This window comes from Cornus florida, unplaced genomic scaffold (assembly GCF_030987335.1).
Source record: "Cornus florida cultivar Cherokee Brave unplaced genomic scaffold, ASM3098733v1 CherokeeBrave_3.0.0_Hap2_Chr03, whole genome shotgun sequence".
NCBI classification, from domain to species: Eukaryota; Viridiplantae; Streptophyta; class Magnoliopsida; order Cornales; family Cornaceae; genus Cornus; species Cornus florida.
The window spans coordinates 83,000,098-83,018,763 of record NW_026775573.1 but is presented as its reverse complement, the minus strand read 5'-3'; the positions used below and the strand labels follow the sequence as shown (position 1 = coordinate 83,018,763).

At 33.8% G+C, this 18,666-nt stretch overlaps 1 long non-coding RNA gene across 3 annotated transcripts; it reads left to right on the top strand.

The window, feature by feature from the left end:
* Positions 1-12,273: 12,273 nt before the first annotated feature.
* LOC132300816 (uncharacterized) lies at positions 12,274-17,671 on the top strand. Of its 3 annotated transcripts, XR_009480579.1 has the most exons (6): positions 12,274-12,468; positions 12,597-12,736; positions 15,938-16,077; positions 16,694-16,771; positions 16,960-17,032; positions 17,449-17,671. It is a non-coding gene; the product is annotated as an uncharacterized LOC132300816 (long non-coding RNA). The 3 variants fall into 3 exon arrangements; XR_009480577.1 differs by having other exon boundaries at positions 12,276-12,736; XR_009480578.1 differs by having other exon boundaries at positions 12,277-12,736; positions 15,976-16,077.
* Positions 17,672-18,666: the final 995 nt, after the last annotated feature.

The following is an 18,666-nucleotide window of genomic DNA, read 5'->3' as shown; positions in this document are numbered from 1 at the left end:
TCATTTCTTGCCTATCACACTAACTTCACATCGGAGCAGTTGGCGAGACTTTACATTACAGAGGTTGTGAAGTTACATGGCATTCCGTTATCTATTATATCGGACAGGGATTTAAGCTTTGTGTTAGGGTTTTGGAAGAGTTTTCAGCAGGCTTTGGGTACAGAGTTGTATCTTAGCACTGCTTATCATCCTCAGATTGATGGACAGACTAAGAGGGTTAATCTGATCATGGAGGATATGTTTTGTTCTTGTGTTCTTGATTTTAAGGGCTACCAGGAGAATTATTTGCCACTTGTGGAGTTTGCATATAACAATAGTTTCCAGAAGACTATTGGTATGACACCATTTGAGGCATTGTACGGCCGACCGTGTCGATCTCCTATTTATTAGATGGAGGTTAGTAAGAGTAGATTTTTGGGTCCTGAGTTCATTAAGGATACTTCTGAGACGATTGCTCTTATTAGGGATCGCTTACGCATTACCCAAAGTAGGCAGAAGAGTTATGCAGATCGTCATACTCGTGCATTAAAGTTTGAGGTTGGGGATCAGGTTCTACTCAAAGTGTCTCCTATGAAGGGGGTAATGCGCTTTAGGAAGAAAAGGAAGTTGTCACCGCGATTTGTCAGTCCATTCATGATTACAGATCGAGTTAGAGTTGTAGCTTATCAGTTGGCACTTTCGAATCATTTGGATTACGTCCACAATGTGTTTCATGTTTCCATGTTACGGAATTTCTGTGAGATGAAGATCGGTATCAGCATATCGATGTTGGGAAGATTGAGTTGCAGCCAGATGCAACATATTTGGAGCCACCATGTCGTATTGTCTATCGTCGGGATCAAAATCTTCGTAATAAGGTTATCCCTTTAGTGCGTGTTCAGTGGAGTCACTACAGTAAGGCTGAGTCTACTTGGGAACGGGAGGATGTCATTCGCTCGCAGTTTCCTGAAATATTGGAAGAAGGTAAGAGCGAATTCCGATGACGGAATTCCTTTTGTTAGGGGGGAAGAATGTAATACCCCTAATTTTAAAAGGATAGTCTCAGTATTTTCTTTTATGGTTTTTGTGCATTTTTAAATTATTTACTTGATTTATTTGTCTATTTGTTTAATTGTTAATTGTTTAATTGGTTAAATTGATTTCTTTGTGTAATTAAATTATATGCTTATGTGGATATTCATTAATTGGTTAAATGACTTTATTTGTTTAACTGGCATTATTTGTGTAATTAAAATTTTATGATAGGTGACTTGAATTAAATGTTTAAAATTAATTGTTTAAAGTAAAGTGTTTAATTTTATTAAGGATGGGATTGGATGGGTTAGATTAAATGGATACGGTTAATAACCATGGATGTATATACATGTATATATGGGTATATATGTATATGTGTATTAGTTTAATTATTATTAATTATTAATTATTAATAATTAAATTGTTAATTTTTGTCATTATTTAATGTATAATGTAAATCTAGGGTTTAATTTATACTTATAATATCACGTGGGATTAGGGTGCCGACTTGCATACATATAGTTGGTGTATATTATAATTTCTTTGTTTTTCCCTAGGTAAATAGATTGAGGTTAAAATTAGATTTGCCTATAAATATATGTAATGACCCGGTCATTTGCCTTCCTTTCCTTTTTCCTGAAATTTTACGAATGAATTTTTTTCGTTTAATTTTCTTTTCTGAGCTCTGTTTCGTGTCGCTTAGTGTCATCTCGAGTGCTCAGAATTGGTTTCTGAGACTCTTTCATGTGAATTGACAACTTCCTTTGAGGACCGAGTCATTTTCGCATTTTTCGTTTTTCGGACACTATGCGTTATTTCGTCTTTTCCCTATTCTGTCATTTTCCCTATTTCGTCTTATCTCCGTTTGTCAGTTTTTGGCACAACCTCACTTCTCATGCTCGAAGTTGGTTTTTGACTTCACGTGCTTTCATCTTGAGTGGTTTCCTCGAAATACGTATCTTTACTTTTGTAAGAAAGTACTCTGGTTGCTCCCGGTGTCCATAGGGGCATAGATGCATAATTCTTCAAAATCTTTTTCATTTCTTGGGGTGTTTTTTTAAAATATATTTTGAAGATATTTTATTTCAGGGGCATCTAAGAAAATATCTTTTGGAAGATATTTTCATTCTAGGGCAATTTCGTAGTTAACCCTTTTTGTAGGGGTCATTGTGCAATTAACGAAAGTTATTGCAAAAATGTCTCGTCTGGAGCCTGGATCCTCGTACGGGATTTATTTTCACTTTTCGTTGACTCATAAATTCATAGAATTTCCTTCTGGTCATTTTTCTCCAGTTTCAGAATTTCTGGACCTAGTTGCTGCCAAACTTGTTCGGGACATAACTTTCTGCTCGGGACTCAGTTTTCAACGCCGAATCTTCCGTTGTTCATATTTTCTTATTTTAAATCTTTTTTGTTCACAGAGTTTTGCCGTTTGAGCGCGTTTGCTCAAAATTCACTTTTCCGGACCCAGCGGGGCCCTTTCGGGGCACTTTTTGAGACTTACTATAAATATGGGACTTAAGAACAAAAAAATCAGATTTCTTCTTCTTCTTCCTCTCCCATGGCCGGCCAAGCTCCCTCCCATGGCTGCCACCCTTTGACCTTCTCCTCCACTTGATTTCCTAAGTGAAATCTCTTCGGCCTTTACGTTTATCGCTCCCCTCGACGTGCTCTACCATTCTCCCTTATTAGATTCTTGAGTTTGGGTTAAGAGTCAAGTTTGGATTTTCATGGGGCTTCTTGGAGATTCATATAGATCATGTTGTCCCCGACAAAACCTAGGAGTTTCGTCGGATTCAGAGCCGTTTCAATTCGATGGGGATTTGGGATTTTCATCTCAAATTGAGGTAGGAGGTGTTATAGCTTTAATTCTTGTTATATAACATGCTATTGATGTTTATACAACTTGATTGCATGCTTGAATATGAAATCTAGAGATTTTACTATTTAATTTTCTTGTATTGGATTTGATTTTTCCGGTTGCTTATGACTTGTTTTAAACATGTAGCATGGTAATATAATACTCTATAATATGGTCATTGACATATATTAAATTGAGGGAATTTGAATAAGTAATAAAGATTTTATTTAATATTTATCTTGAATAAAATATTAAATCATGTGGCCTTAACTAGCTCAAAATCAATATGTGTTAGCATATTAAATTAGGCCTTAGCATGCTCTCCAACACAGTTGAATATAAAAGTAATTGGAGGTATTCTGAAAATTAGTAATTATTAATTAATTTAATTAATTAATTTGCCCTGAGTGCACTATTCACTCTATTTGAATTCCGACTTGATATTCTTGATTTACATGCCATATAGCTTCACATATATTTGATTTAGAATATTCGGTTAGGTTTTGAAACCTTTTATTTAATTAAATTCCATATTTAAGATTTAATCCTCATAATGATATACAACTTGGAATTGTATTGTGGCATGCTAGAAAATTAAGCTTAGGTATAGTTGTTCACATATATTAAATTAGGATTAATTGCATGAGAATTGTAACTTTTAATTTATATTTAACTTTAGTGAAAGTTTAATTCACATGGTTTTAAATTGAATGAAATAAATTTGTAATGTGATATTACATTAGTTCTTGGCATGTTTTCCAACATAGGTTAATTTGAGAGCATTTGGTTATGTTTAAAAATCAAGAGATTTTAATTAAAAGAATTAATTAAAATCTATTTTGTGGTCCCATTAGCTTAATTAAGGTTTTAACTTGATATTTGTATTTGCCATGACTTGTTTACTACTATATATTAATTTGGGACTATTTGAAGTTGTTTTAGAACCTTGGGATTTAAATTAGCATGATTTAATTAAAGTTCTACCTTGTTGTTGTATTTAAACTCATGAGCTTATGTTTTTAATATTGAATATATTTTTATCTTGCGTAATGATTTGCACACTTCATATTTAACATCATTCATGCATAGCGTGTAACGAATCGCACACTAAAGATTCGACATTCATCATATCATATTAGTTGTGGATTTAGAGCATGTATTGTATAGGTTTCAAAATTTGGTTGTGCTTGGTAGATAGTTGATTATCTTACATATTCCTATTGATATATGCGTTGTTGCACAACTTGTTGATTTTGGAAACTTGGGGATATCATTGTTTGACTATGGCTAGGATGTGGTTCTAGTACGGGGGATAGTCCCTCTATGTAGTCTAGTGCGCACATAGGGAGGTTACCCATGGACTAGTAACCCTAAAGTGACATGAACCACCACTGTTATTTTGTGCTTTAGATTCTAAGTTGATGGCTTTGAGAACTTATACCTTGTTGCATTGTATAACATACTATTTTGTTGTTGGACTGCATGGGTATGTGATTCTTGTTAACTTGTATTCAAATATGCTTTTGTCATGTTATATGGATTACTCTAGACCTAGTTCAATTGTATTGAAAACACAATTCATGTTAATCTATGCTCAAGCATTCTTCTTATCGTGTTCTTTAGATTATCCCAACCATAATTCGTTTCATACACGTATGTATATCATGATTCTTATTGCTTAGACTCTAAGGTAGCTTAGGATGCTCCCCCAGTCTCATTTGGACATAGACGTTAGGTGGCATGAACCCCTTTAACATGTTTCACCTTAAGGTGATAAATTTGTAAAATACTAGGTCGATGCATGCTCATCTCCTACGAGTAGCTTTATGTTACTCACCCCAACGATACTGGGGCATATTTCAGGTACGAAGACTTGGTTCATGACGCCTAGCATTCCTTGGATGTCGTGTAGCTTTCAAGTTTCCATTTCATGCGAATGTTAGCATGAAATGTCATTTTGTAGACTTATATGTCAAAATATGTATATTTGATTCCATGTATGTAATGTGTACTTAAGTACACTCCTTTCAATGTATTCAACATATATGAGATGAGGCCGGAGGCCATTGACATGTATATTGAATTTTTTGTAACTTCTAACCTCATGAAATATTATGAAAATCTTAAAAAATCGCAAGTCATTGCTTCACCATGGTTGCATTGGGTGTGGGAATTCCATTCTCATTCTTTCATAGGGTCTCATTAATCTTGTATGAAGTGTGGCCAAGGGTCAAACGGTCAATTGACTCCATTTTGTATTTTTGGATTCCATGTTTTCCATTCCAAGTCCATTTTTGCCTTTTTGCCCGTTGGGGGGTCGGATTTTGCATCGGCTATGTTTTTAAACCATGGACCATTGTAGCCCGTCTAAATAGGTAAGTTACGTTTGCGTGCATAGTCATTTCTGGGCAAAACCTCATCGTTTGTGTTTTGAGCCTTCAACGGACTCATTTTGCGTTTTTGTTGCATATTCTGATCTAGGGGCATTCTAGACTTTTCAATTCAGTTTTATTTCCTTCTTTCAACATGGTTGAATAGAAAACATGATTTTAGGGGTGTTTCTTTTTGGTGTTTTTTCAAAAAATTTTGTCTTGGTATCGGAAATCGCATACGAAGTTCAGCTCTCAGTTTTTAAATTTAGCAGCTTTTTGGACCCTCTGGACCAATTTTCTTAGGAGAGCATTTTGGGCATTTCACATTGCGTATTTTTCGATTTTTTTTTTATGTCACATAGAAAACTCGATTTTGAGGGGGGTTTCTTCTTTGAGTTTTTTTCAGAAAATGTCATCTTGACCCACAAATTTCCATTTTTTCCGGAAAAACCTCTGCTGCCAGGTATTTGGGTCGCTCCCTTACTGCCCCTTCACATCTAAACGTTTAGATGGGGCTTCATAACCTGTTACATGTGCATGGGCAGTGCTTTGGTTGAGATTTTTGGCTTCCTAACCGGTTAGATGTTCTTGGTTATCCCCTTTTTGACCGTTTTGCCCCTTCTTCTTCCGTAAGCCATATCTTCTTCATCCGGACTCCGAATCAAGCGATTTTTGGGTCTAAGTTAATTGATTTTTCGTTGTCTTTCCAATGGTGTGCTTGGTGCACCCACTTTTAAGCTAGAAATGATGATTTTGCCCCTAGGTTCAATCTTGTTCGTTTTTGAAACATTGCTTCCCCATTTGATTCCTTTGGGTTCCGTGACCTCGTTGAGGGTCATAATGGTGTCTTAGAGCCATGTTATATCTCTAGAGACCGTTGTTTTGTCTTTTGCTTCCGCATTTTGGATCCGTTATCGGGTCATCTTTCAGTTCATCACTGACGCACCGGGTTGAAAAACTTGGGCCGTCACAATATATGTAGTATGTCTGCCTAGGGTTTTAGAACCCCTATTCACTGCACAATAGATGCAGAGAGAAGTAACAGAGAGTTGTGAGAAAAACAGAGAGATTAAGTTGGGGTTTCGGCCATAGATTAAAGGACGGACCAAGAAAGAGGGAAGGTATTGCTTGTGGATTTGAACCAAAGCAGTAGGAGGTTGACAGTGAACGGAAGTCATAGGAAAACTTAGGAAGACGACGTTAAGGTTTCAAAACTGAAATCTCCACAACAAGTTTTATTCTTACTCTTTCCCCTTGATCTGTGTTCTGTGCATACCTAGATGATTTATAGGATTTTAATCGGACATTAAATTAATCTTGTATGCTTATTAAATCAGAATTAATCTGTATATGTGTTGTAAATTTAATCTATTTCTTCGTATCAATTATTTTCTCATATGTGTTCTAAATTTTTGTTAATGATGCATACTAGAGTTTAGATATTTTTTTGAGTAGTTTTGGGACATGAATTGAACCCTAGGAACTGTATTAGACATTACAGAGGGTTCTGCAACGTTGTCGGAGGTGAAGAAGACAATCGGATCAGTTTACGGCTCTCTGTGGGAGAGAGAGCCGACTCCCTAAAGGAGGGAGCCGGCTCCCTAAGTGAGAGAGCCGACTCTCCATGAGGAAGAGCCGGCTCCCTCTTTGGGAGAGCCGGCTGGCTCTCTTGTTTAAATACACCAGTAAGTGTATTTTTTGTGGTTTTTGGAACTTTGGGGGCTGAAATGGAATTCTGGGTTTTAAAGGGTTTTAAATGATTTAAATCAACTTGTTAAAATCTTAAACAGTTAGTATATACTAATATTACTCGACATCATGAAATTTAATTATTTATTTGCATGCTGTCACTGGATATGGAATATTTACTTACTTGTTGTTCTAGCAAGTTAATTTGATTTGTTTAATTATACCTAAGTGTGATTGAATATAATATGCTCAGTTGGTTATCTGATTTATATTATATCATTCCGTGGATTTTAATTGACGCTTTATTGGTTACTACTTTGTCAATTATTGGACTGTCTTGTGGATTAATTGAAGTTTAAATTAAATTTTTTAAATTGTCAATTACATGGATGTTATTCTAGATGTTAATTAATGAACCATTAAATTATGTTCTGTCAGTTACATGGATATTATGGATTGTATACACCGGTATGGGACAATGGCATATTAGGGATGGTTTAGCTCAAAACGCTAAGTCCTACCTACTCTGAAATAAGGGAATGGATTATAAAATTAAGTCCTACTTATGTTTAAGTCAGATCAACTAAGTAAGTTGAGTGACTAACTGGATTATGTGTTATTTGTATTTAAGTCAGATTAATGCTAAGTCCTACCTACTCTGGAATAAGGGAGTGAATTATAAAATTAAGTCCTATTTATATTTAAATCAGATTAATTGAGTAAGTTGAGTAACTAACTGTATTATTTGTTATTTATATTTAAGTCAGATCAACCGAATAAGTTGAGTGACTAAGTAGATTAGTTGTTACTTGTATTTTATATTAGATCAATGAACAATTGAATGACATACTCTGGTTTTGGATGGATTTTAAATATATGATTATGGTACCATGATTTGAGCTTGAATCTCAGAATCGATGGTTAGGGAGCGTATATGCATTGGAATGCTTAACTGGCTATGATGGTAGAGGTATACCCTGTTAGGTCTAGGTACTCATGCCCACCTCTGGTGAGTTTTGTATGTTACCTTCTATTCAGGTTGAGACTCCCTTTGTAGTCCAGTGAGAGTCCCTTAGTGTGGATATATACATATGTGAACTATTTTAGTTATTGCTAAGTTATCTAGGATGTATTTGCATATTAAGTCCCTGTTTGGATTGTAGTTAGAATAGATCTTATTCGTGGGCCTGACCCACTATCATATTTCTCAGGTGTTCGACAGTTCCAGCCGTAGAGCTTGACCGTGCCGAGTAGAGACAGTCACTCATTCCTCTGACTACGTAGGTTTCTTACTTATGTTTTAGTTGGATTTTATTTTCAATAATTCATTTCCAGTTGGGATTTTATTTAGGGGTCCACTAGATGGATTCCCGAGTTGTTATCGTGTAGGTTTTGGATTGTCGGATTATTATAATTATTTAATTTTGAGGATTTAATATTTAGAAATCTTTTAGCTTTATTATTTATTTCTTAATTCTTTTGTTATCTGTGTTCATTTAAATATTAATTGTTTAGGATCTATGCTCGGACTTAATCACCCGTGGCTCTAGAATCTAGGGGTATCACATCAATGATGATCTATTTAACATCTTTACACAATGCAATTAGTCAAACTCCTGATGTGTAGTCTGGAGCACACCAAGGGCGAGGGTATTTTGGTAATATCCTCACCTATTTTGTTTCCCTGGTGTGATGGTATGTATTTCATTCAGAACTCTTTGTATTGTGGCCGTTTTTTTGAACTTATTGTAATCCCTACAACCCGTGCATGTAGTCCTAATTCACTAAATCTGTATGTTCTTGTGTGTGTGTTTGATTTGTTTTTCTGTGTTTTTGGTTTAATTTTGCAACAACCAGGACTAACATAAGTCAATAATTAATGATACCCACTGAATGTTGTGTCCTCAATCAATTTGTTGATGAGAGTTCCATATTGGCTCAATCCATGTTAGCTTGACCATTAAAAAAAATGTCCAAATCAATTATCATTATTGATACATGACCTAGCAGACATGTAGTCACAACACAACAATGACTCAGTAACAAATAGGCTTTGCTCTTCAGTAACTATTAAGTATATTGAAGACTGTTCCTGTCCAGGCACATCTTAACAGAGTAACCGGCAACAGTAATTTATGGCATTTTTTTTCTTAATGTATTCTGAATTTCGAAAGAATTCACTTAATTCACCAAAAGATTTAATCCATTAGACGTATGGACATGCTTTTGATAATACTTTCTTTAGCCTATATTTTATATCAATTTGGTTTTTCTATAACTGTGTCAGTATTCAAAAGCAACAATAAACATTAAAAGATGACAACTTCACACAACTCATAAAAACACGGCTTTAGAGATGCAGCTAGCTCAGATTAGCCAAAATGTTTAAAGCTTTACATTGAATGATTTATTTACAAGTTGAAAAACACAAAAATCTTATTTAATTAACAATTTCTTGTATTCCAGGTATTATGGGATGGATTTTCAGTAAAATCCACATTACAAAAATGAAGAGACTAGCTTGCTTGTCCCTATTTCTCTCTGTCAAGAAATATATACTTTATGTTCTTTCTCGCGTCATGTTTGGTCTACGAATCAATAAATCCTAAAACTATATAAGGTATGAAATCAAAGGATTGAAGGTCTCATACTCGTGATTAAGTACTCCATTACAAGCATAAAAGAGAAGGGAGATTTGTATAAAAGTTCACTACTAAAGCAAAAAAGTGACCCTACAAACAGACAACAGTTTTATTCAGTGAGGTGTCAAAATGATTCTGTCTTCAAACTTATTGTCAGAATTTGAGTGGCTACACTGCATATATTTAGCACAACATTATCCTTCACATTTATAAGAGAAAATTAATGGAAATGTGTACTATTGAAGATGTGCCTAAAGTTAGGGCGAAAGAAATTATCCAGAAGAACAGGCACTATTAATTTATCACATGTTTTATTTTCTAATATTTTGAAGAGCCACTTGGCTAAATCTTATCAAGAATTGGATAATCGGAAAACAATCTGTGACAATGGTTATTTGTACTGCATATTTGACCATTTTTTAAAGCATTTTTGGATAAAGAAGCATGAATTATTAATGTTCCTCTGGTTGAATTGGAAGTCGTTTAGCTGTCATGCATCGAAAGGACACTTTAGTATGTCTCTAAAATGTTGAACATCGAAATCACTAAATATATTTCCCTCCGTTTGTTTGAACGTAAAAAAATATATTTTTATTTTTTTGTGTTTGGTTGTACTAAAATATCTATGAAAAATATATATATTAAAATTTAACAAAAATAACTTATCCATTAATTTTCGACAAGTTATTTTACATGTCCGGATGGAGTCAACATCAATTTCGACGTAGACTTTTACCAAACACCAACAAAGTAAAAATAAAAGAATATTTTACTAAAAAAAGTAATATATTTTTCAAAAAGAATATATTACGAGGAAAAGAAAAATATTTTCCAAAAAGAATATTTTACGTCGAAACAAACGGAGCATGGATAAACATGTCTAGGGAGTCCTTTGGGAGCATTTCCATGTATGCCAAGTTATCAGAAAGGCCATGGTGCAGACACTTTTCTGATTCTCTGTATTTAGACTGAGATTCCTCAATTTTACTTGTGCTTTTTTAGTTTCCTTAATAAATTTCAATACATAATATCTTCCAACTTTATAAAAAGAATCTTATCTGGTCATGATGCATCTCAATGAATTACATACAATCTGAGATTTGTATTTTTTTCTTTACAAATAGGTCATGCAATTCAACATTGGCAATTTCCACAAATTGAAAATCAACTGAAATATTTAAATTGGACCTATTGAATGAAACTCTTCGTCTCCATTGTGTACCTACATTTGGTTTTTTTAGCCGGCAGCATTATTGAAACAACATCATACATACATATATATATGTATGCCGGCTAAAATTTAGAGCTTGTAGTCAACCTATCATCCTTCCATTTTTAGACCAAGCTTATACCATCACCAATTCTCACTTGTATGAGTGGAGGAACACTGTCACATGGAGAACTAATTTGTCCAACTTTGCAGAAGATGACTTAGTGCTCAGCTTTGTGGTCAACTACTTTGTCACATGGGCAACTAATTTTTGAGATGTATTATGCATGTTAAAGAAATCTAGGTAGCCCTCCACTGTTTGTTCTACTAAAATTGTAGGCCATGGCAAATCACCTGAGAAATATTACAGAAAAGAAACAATAATAATTCAAGTACATGATGTGATAACTCATCATGTATGTCCTTCAAACAATAATAATTTGAAGTACTGCACTCTGCAGAAATAGGGAACGCAGAAGTAGGGAACAAAGTATCAGGGATGTCAATCCCACCAAGTGGTCAATCTCTCCTTCATGATTTTCATTTATTCCTTTAAAAAGTGGATCTGCAATCAGCATACCTTAATTAGTTTTAGTTTTGGAAGGTTTTTCTTACCTTTGTCAACACATAATTCTGTCCCTAATCTATTATTTCCTTCCTAGTTAGGATTAGGCAATTTAGGCATGATGTGTATATATATATATATATATATGTAAGTCTCCTTGCACGTGTAATATAGATTGTAATACAATCAAAGATCTTTTCCAAGCAAAGCTTCTTTATGGTATCAGAGCCCTAAAGCTCTAACGAGTAAACACATAACCTACCTCTTATGTGTTTTTTTTTCGATCCTCTTAAGTTGTTAAGACTTATCTACTGCAACAGAGATTGGTTTATTTTTATTGCAGTTACAGCATTTCCTTCACAATTGCATTTACAAGATAAAATGCATGCTTTTATAAAATCTCATTTGTTTGTTTCCATTCATTTTAATTTCAACCACCTGGTTATGGTTTCGTTCACTAAACTGTTGCTTGTTCTGGTTACAAAAAAGATTGAATTTGGTATCAATCTAAGAATTGGTACCTGAAAATGTTATATATTAATGCTTCTTTACAGGCTTCCATACTCAGAGAGTGACGATTTAGATGTCTAAAGCAGCATGTCTTTGATCAAAAGGGTCAGCTACTAAAATACTTAAATTCACTCCAAGGGTGGTCCTTTCTACCTCTTATGATACTAAAAGTGGTAGGGTATGATGTTTTGTCAACAAACTAATTTACACTACAACTACAAGAAAATAGGTTTTTTACAACACATTTTCTACAATAGGCCCACAGATCCATTGTAGAAAGAGCTTTCTACAACAGGCCCGTATGGCCCATTGTAGAAAGGTATTCGAATAGCCCATTGTGGAGTGGACTTTCTACAACAAGCCTGCATGGCGCCTTTTAGAATAGGGTTAAGTGTCTTTTTGTGAAAATTTCATTTTCCCGGCAAATTGTTTTCATCAGGCGGCGAAAAAATTCATTTATCCTCCCGTATACATCAATAAACAAAAACACCCCTCTCTCTCTCTCTCTGGAATCCATATGAAACCCTAACCGTCTCTAAGTCCAAACAAGAATTTTTCGGGAGCTTCGTTTTGGCGAGTTTCACCTTCAGAGGAAAATTTCCCAGGTGCATCTCTGTTCATCTCTGAACTCTCATCTCTATTCATCTCTGAACTCTAGTCTCTGTTCTTCTCCTCGATCTTTTCCTTCTCTGAACCCTCATCTATAACCCCTAGAAGATACCATCATCTGTAGGCTGACCAGAATTGAGAATCTTAATCCGACGAAGACAGGCGACCGACGAAGACCAACAACTGGCGATCAGCGACGAAGACCAGCGACCAGTTCTATCAGTGAGCGAGCAAGGACAAAGTTACCATGTTATAGTTGCCTATGTATGTGATTTTAATCTAATTTCTGTCTGTTTAGTGAGTTCCCCTCTTCTCTTTACCTATAGTATAGTCGGATTGATGAAACCTTTAGGACTTCCATGAGTCAAGATTGAATAACAAACAATCTTTGACGTGTATTATGAAATTGGGGCTAGTCTTTGACAGTGTATTATGAAATTGGGGTTAGTCTTTGACAGTGTATTATGAAATTGGGGTTAGTCTTTCAATTTGACATCTGAAGCAAAGCGTCAACTCTGTGAATATGGTGTTTTCATAGTGCTTTCTTTGCACGACTCGAGTTTTAGCGACCCCAACCCCTCTTTTGGGGGCCTTTGTGTCGCCCCTTAGGCCAACCAAACCCAAAACTAACCAATTCCTTCTTCCTCCAAATATATCTGTTCGAGAGTGCCATTAACTGTCTTCAGAACAGTTTGCAGACCTTGGATCCTCAAATTAATTATATATTGAACTTTTCTATGCTGGCAAGTAGAGTGTAGAGCATAGGAAAGAAGAAATGGAATTATAATATTGTGCCTTGACCTTATATAAGATGATTATGTGTCTAAGTAGGTTTTTTTCTTTTTTCTTTATTTATTTATTTATTTTTTTTTTTTTGTGTAGAGCATAGGAAAGAAGAAATGGAATTATAATATTGTGCCTTGACCTTATATAAGATGATTCTGTGTCTAAGTAGTTTTTTTTTTTTTTTAGATAGTAAAAGAAGGTAAATGCTCTTATAAGGGTTAGAAATGGCATTATTGAGGAACTCAGATTCATGGTCTTTCGGACTTATGTACGCTTATTAACATACTATTGCTCAAAGATTGTGTGATTATGGACCTCTAGCTAGACAAAGTATAAACGATATACATATATATTTTTTTTCTTTCTTTCCATGTATCTCTCTTAAAATGGATATAAATTTACAAGTTAGTTATTTTATTATAACCTTTCAAATGTAAATGTTTTCATTGAATTAGAGATTTATTATTTTGTAGAGCAGATATAACATCATCGAATTCCTTAAATTCTTAGTTAAAGTTTCTTCAAATATAATATATTGGCAAGAAACTTGATGTTGACTGATTTGTTCTTGTTTCTTTAGAGTGGACGATCATATATAAAATTTTATTTTGAGAGTATCTGAGCTTGAGATTTTACTGAGGAATATTTCATGAAAATATGTTTTGTTATGGATACTCATTTAATTTTTTTTATTGTCTCAAAGTATATTACATTCAAGTGCGTAGATGATATATACGATGATAGATTATGATATTATTTGAATATGTATGTGCTGATTATACTTTTTGACCAGTTCAGATGGCACCCTTAATAATTACTTGTCACAATTTAAAGAAAAAACAGGAATCCTAGTAATTTTCAGCATTCTGTTAAGACAGGTGAAAGTTAAAACTGAAATATCAGGGAAAATGTCATCTTTAGGACCTGTGAGAGGGAAAAGAAAAATGACTATAATATTGTTCTAGATAATTTTAAATTTCAGCTATAGTGTGAACTTGGATTACCTTCATGTTATGTTTATCGATAGATAAGCCACAATATTTTTTTTTTATTGCTAAAGCAATGAATTAGTGTTGAACTATTTGTTAATTCATTTATTTTGGGAGATTAGTTATCGTCATATTGTGTTTGTTAAATTTTTTATCTGCCCTTCAATGAAATTGCGATGTGAAACATTTGTTGAACATTATTTTGTTATTGAATAAACTGGTACGACTATAATTTGTGCTTCAACAGATCATGCTTATTTGATTTTAATATTTTTATAGTTGTATATAATTCTTGTGTTGTTTAGAGGTAGTGTGGTGGGTAATATATGTAATTGAATTTTGAAATGGCAATTACTTGAAATAGGAGAAATGAGATACCTTGTTATGGCTTGAAATTACTCCTATAAGATGATCATGTGTAGTTAAGTTTTATTTATTTAGTTACTATTATTATTCTTTTTTTCTTGAAGGAGGTTAATGCAATATGAAGAGTTAGAGATTAAGTGTATTGAAAATGGTGATTCGCCATTTATATGTTTTAAATATGCCATATAAATTGACCCGTGTTATTAGAGTTAGGTGGAGCAGTATAGGACATATTCTCTCTAATTTCCATAAGGTCCACATTATTGATACTAGGCCATTTCCAGCACCCTCTGCCTAGACCAGAGTCTATGAGAAGTTTAAATGAACATCCAATATAAATTACCTCCCATTACCATCCAAAACCTTTGAGGATTATTCAAGAATTATTTAATTTAGATTGAAATAGATATATTGTTGCTTAAAAATTATTTATTTTATACTGAAACATATATTTTTTTTTGCTTAAATTAATTTGTTCAGATTCACAATCTTCATCCTCTTCACTACATTATGTTGGGGATAATCTAAATAATCCTAAATAATAGATTTCCCTGCAAAACCTAGCAATCATAAATTGAATAGGCATCTACAACTCTGGCGTAACATGCACAATCTTCATCCTCTTCACTACACTATGTCCGAAATTTGTGAATTTTTGCTTAAACATGACCTAGAAAATGAAGAAGCTGATGAACAGAGGATTTAGAAAGCCTTCATCCTCTCCATCCTCTTCTGTTTTTACTTCAATTTCCTCATCTAATTCTGATCCTCATAACCTTCAATAGAGTTCGAACCGTTCTTTGTCTTCTTCGTACCAATTTTGTTTGTGAACAAAGAATTTAGAAAGCCAGCAAGTTGGTGGCCAGGTGAGTTCAGTTGTTTCGCCTTCTTCAAATTGTTGTAAATCTACATCTATAATCCAAGAATATATTTATATATGCATTGTGTGTGAGTGTGTGTGAGAGAGAGATTATATGGTATATTTACATTCTTTGTGAAACAAGTTGTCTGATTCTTTCAATTTGAATACATTTTGTGAACCCAAATATTATTATATATTTGCACATTTATATAATGGAGTTTTTATTTTAAAACTATGAGCTTTCCATCGGTGATTGTTCCTTACTGATGTTTTTCCACATATAGCATCAGAAAATTTTAGGGTTCTCATTGTGTTCTAAGTATTCTGTTAATGGGTTGTGTGAAATTGCAATTGAAAGTTGAAATTATTGTGTATACTGCCATAGACAAGTAATATTATTTCTAAAATTATTAGCGTTATATCAGTGAGTACTTAATTATGATAATGGCATCTTTTATTCAGGTTGAATTTCCATTGATCCATCTAAATTACACTTTTAGGTGCCTCCTCAAGAGCATTGTTGTCAGCATAAACAAAACAACGTATAGAAGAGAACAACACATCCAAGGAAGTACTATAACAGTTTATAATTGATCCAATTGGTATGATTGTAGTCTTACTCTATTGCCATATACTCTCTTCTTTTTTTCTTGAAATTTGATGAAATACGTTGTATGATTGTATAACTTTGGAAAAATTAGTCAGATGCTTCATATTAAACAACTAAAAACAGTTTTCCTTAGTGGAAAGAACAATGTATTAACTACTCTTGATTGTTCAAGGTTTTTATGTATTTAAGGTTAAAATTTTCATATACATATTTAGATATATGTATATATAATAATTGTATCTTGTATTTGTTAAATAGTTATATCATTGTTCCATATCCTTTTTATTTTTCAATGACTTGGTCTTAAAATTTATGGGTTAGCATCTAAGCACATAAAATTGGAATTTTGAAAGACAAATGAGAAACAGACAAGATTTTGCAGGCTGTTATACAAACTGGAAAGTGAGACTGGGGTTATAGACTCTCCATTGAAGTGCTTGTTTGAGTACTTAGTTATACCCTGTGAACATTAGTAGGACAATATTGGTGCTTTCTTTGTAGTTGCCTTTGGTTCTACTCAAGTTAGTATATTAAGTATGTTTGCAAAAGAATTTTGCCAAAATATTACATTTGACACAAGATGACATAGTTTCATGTCAATTTCCTAGTTTGTAGGTGCTGGCAACTTTTGCTGCTCTATTTTCTCATGGACCTACGTCTCAAATTTCTCAGCTACCACGGTTGCGGTATGTATTCATGTATCTTGAAAGGGGTTGAGGTTCTTTTCCATCTTTGTACACACTGGTATTTGATAATTTACAAACACTACTTTGTTAGCCTGTCAGGCCATAACCTCTCCTTTATATAAATCATCGACACATGCATTCACCTTGGTAAATTGAAAATTAACTAAAATTTTGCTTTTTGTTGCTAGATTTGATCCACGTCTTTTATTGCATGGACAACAATACATAGAAATTTACAAGGCACTTCCTTCTAGTGGTTGTGTAAGCCTCCTACCCAGAAGCTCTTGATTAAGATAATGTGCCTATATATTCTTTCTTGTTTGCTTATGTCCTGTATTTGATGTGAGACTGATCTTAAATTTGTATAATTTCAGCCCAACATCGTAATACTTAAGTTGAGAGCTTCAGTCTTATTAATTACCAGTTTTTTCTAAAATATTAATGGCCTAAGACAATTAATGGTAGGCTAGCAGCTCATTTTAATGCAAATCGGAGATATTACCAAGGGAACCTATTATCTGTCACACTTTTACAGGAACATTTTTTTATTATCACTTATTTCATACATATTAATTCATAGATCTATGTATGCCCTGATTTATTTATTTTTAATATATTTTTTCTTTCTTGAGTTCTTTAGTGAGAGTTTTGGCTAAAATTTTCTTCTTTGTTTTCAGTTATGTTTAGCTGCTTGGAGGCTTGCCTTGAATGCTTTGGAGGGAAAGTTTTTGTAATCTGAGCATGATGGGAAATGCCTTGGTTGTGTTGGTATTGAAACTTTTCTAATCCTTGTACAATGGTAACAATGAAGGGAACTTTGTAATCTTTAATGAATATAAAATAAATTTGGGATCTACTTGTTTGTGATTAATGGGATGTAGATGTAAATTTTCATTTTTATATGACTTGAACTCTTTTTCATCTTGTATCATATTGTTTGTACATGGCTTGGTGTGGATATATATACCTTTGGGTGGATTTATTGTTGTGTTTAGTTGTACTGATTTTGTATTGGGGGCAATGTAAGGCAACCATTGAATTTTTTTTTTTTAAAAAAAAAAAAAATTGCTTTTTATAAGGGGCCAGACCCGTCGTCGGAAGTACTCTTTTTACAAGACGCGCAGACCGTCGTAGAAAGCAATCTTTCTACAACAGGCGTTGCCCTTTGTAGAAAGTCCCATTTCTATAACGAGTTGGAACTGTCGTAGAAGACCCTGAGTCAACAACAACGGATACCACAATGGCCATGCCCGTTGTAGAACTGTTTTTCGCCCCTTGTTAAGTCATTTTTCTTGTAATGTTAGTTTCTATCAGTCTTCAAGTTCTTGATGAGTTGGAAGACAAATCCATGTGCTTCTTATTGTGCCAATGTCTCTCACTACACCCCATCCTGATGCCTCTTTTCTACTCATCCCACATATCTTTGATCTATATATACACACATATAAGTTGGTCTGTGTCCATCACAACTCTTGACATTATTCACTCTCAATTTCAAAGCACTGGTCCATGTTGTACAATCCTTTGTGATCTTCATTTCTAGTTCTTCAGAGAGATATATCCATATACAATGATGGGTATCCACGTGCCTCATATTCTTTGCTCCAAGCAAATTTTAGACCATCTTCTATTAAAGAACACCAAATTGCATCAAAAACTATATATGTCATGTAGGGTTATTGCGCAGTTTATGTTGGAGAGAACGAAAAGAAACGATTTCTAATTCCAATATCATGTCTGAACCATCCTTCATTTCAAGATTTGCTTAGTCAAGCTTGTTACCCAAGAATTGATTCTAGAGGGGGGGTGAATAGAGTCAATGGCCAATTTTCGCAAATTATAGAAATACAATTTCTAATCAACAATATAACCAATTATGCAATAATCAAGATATG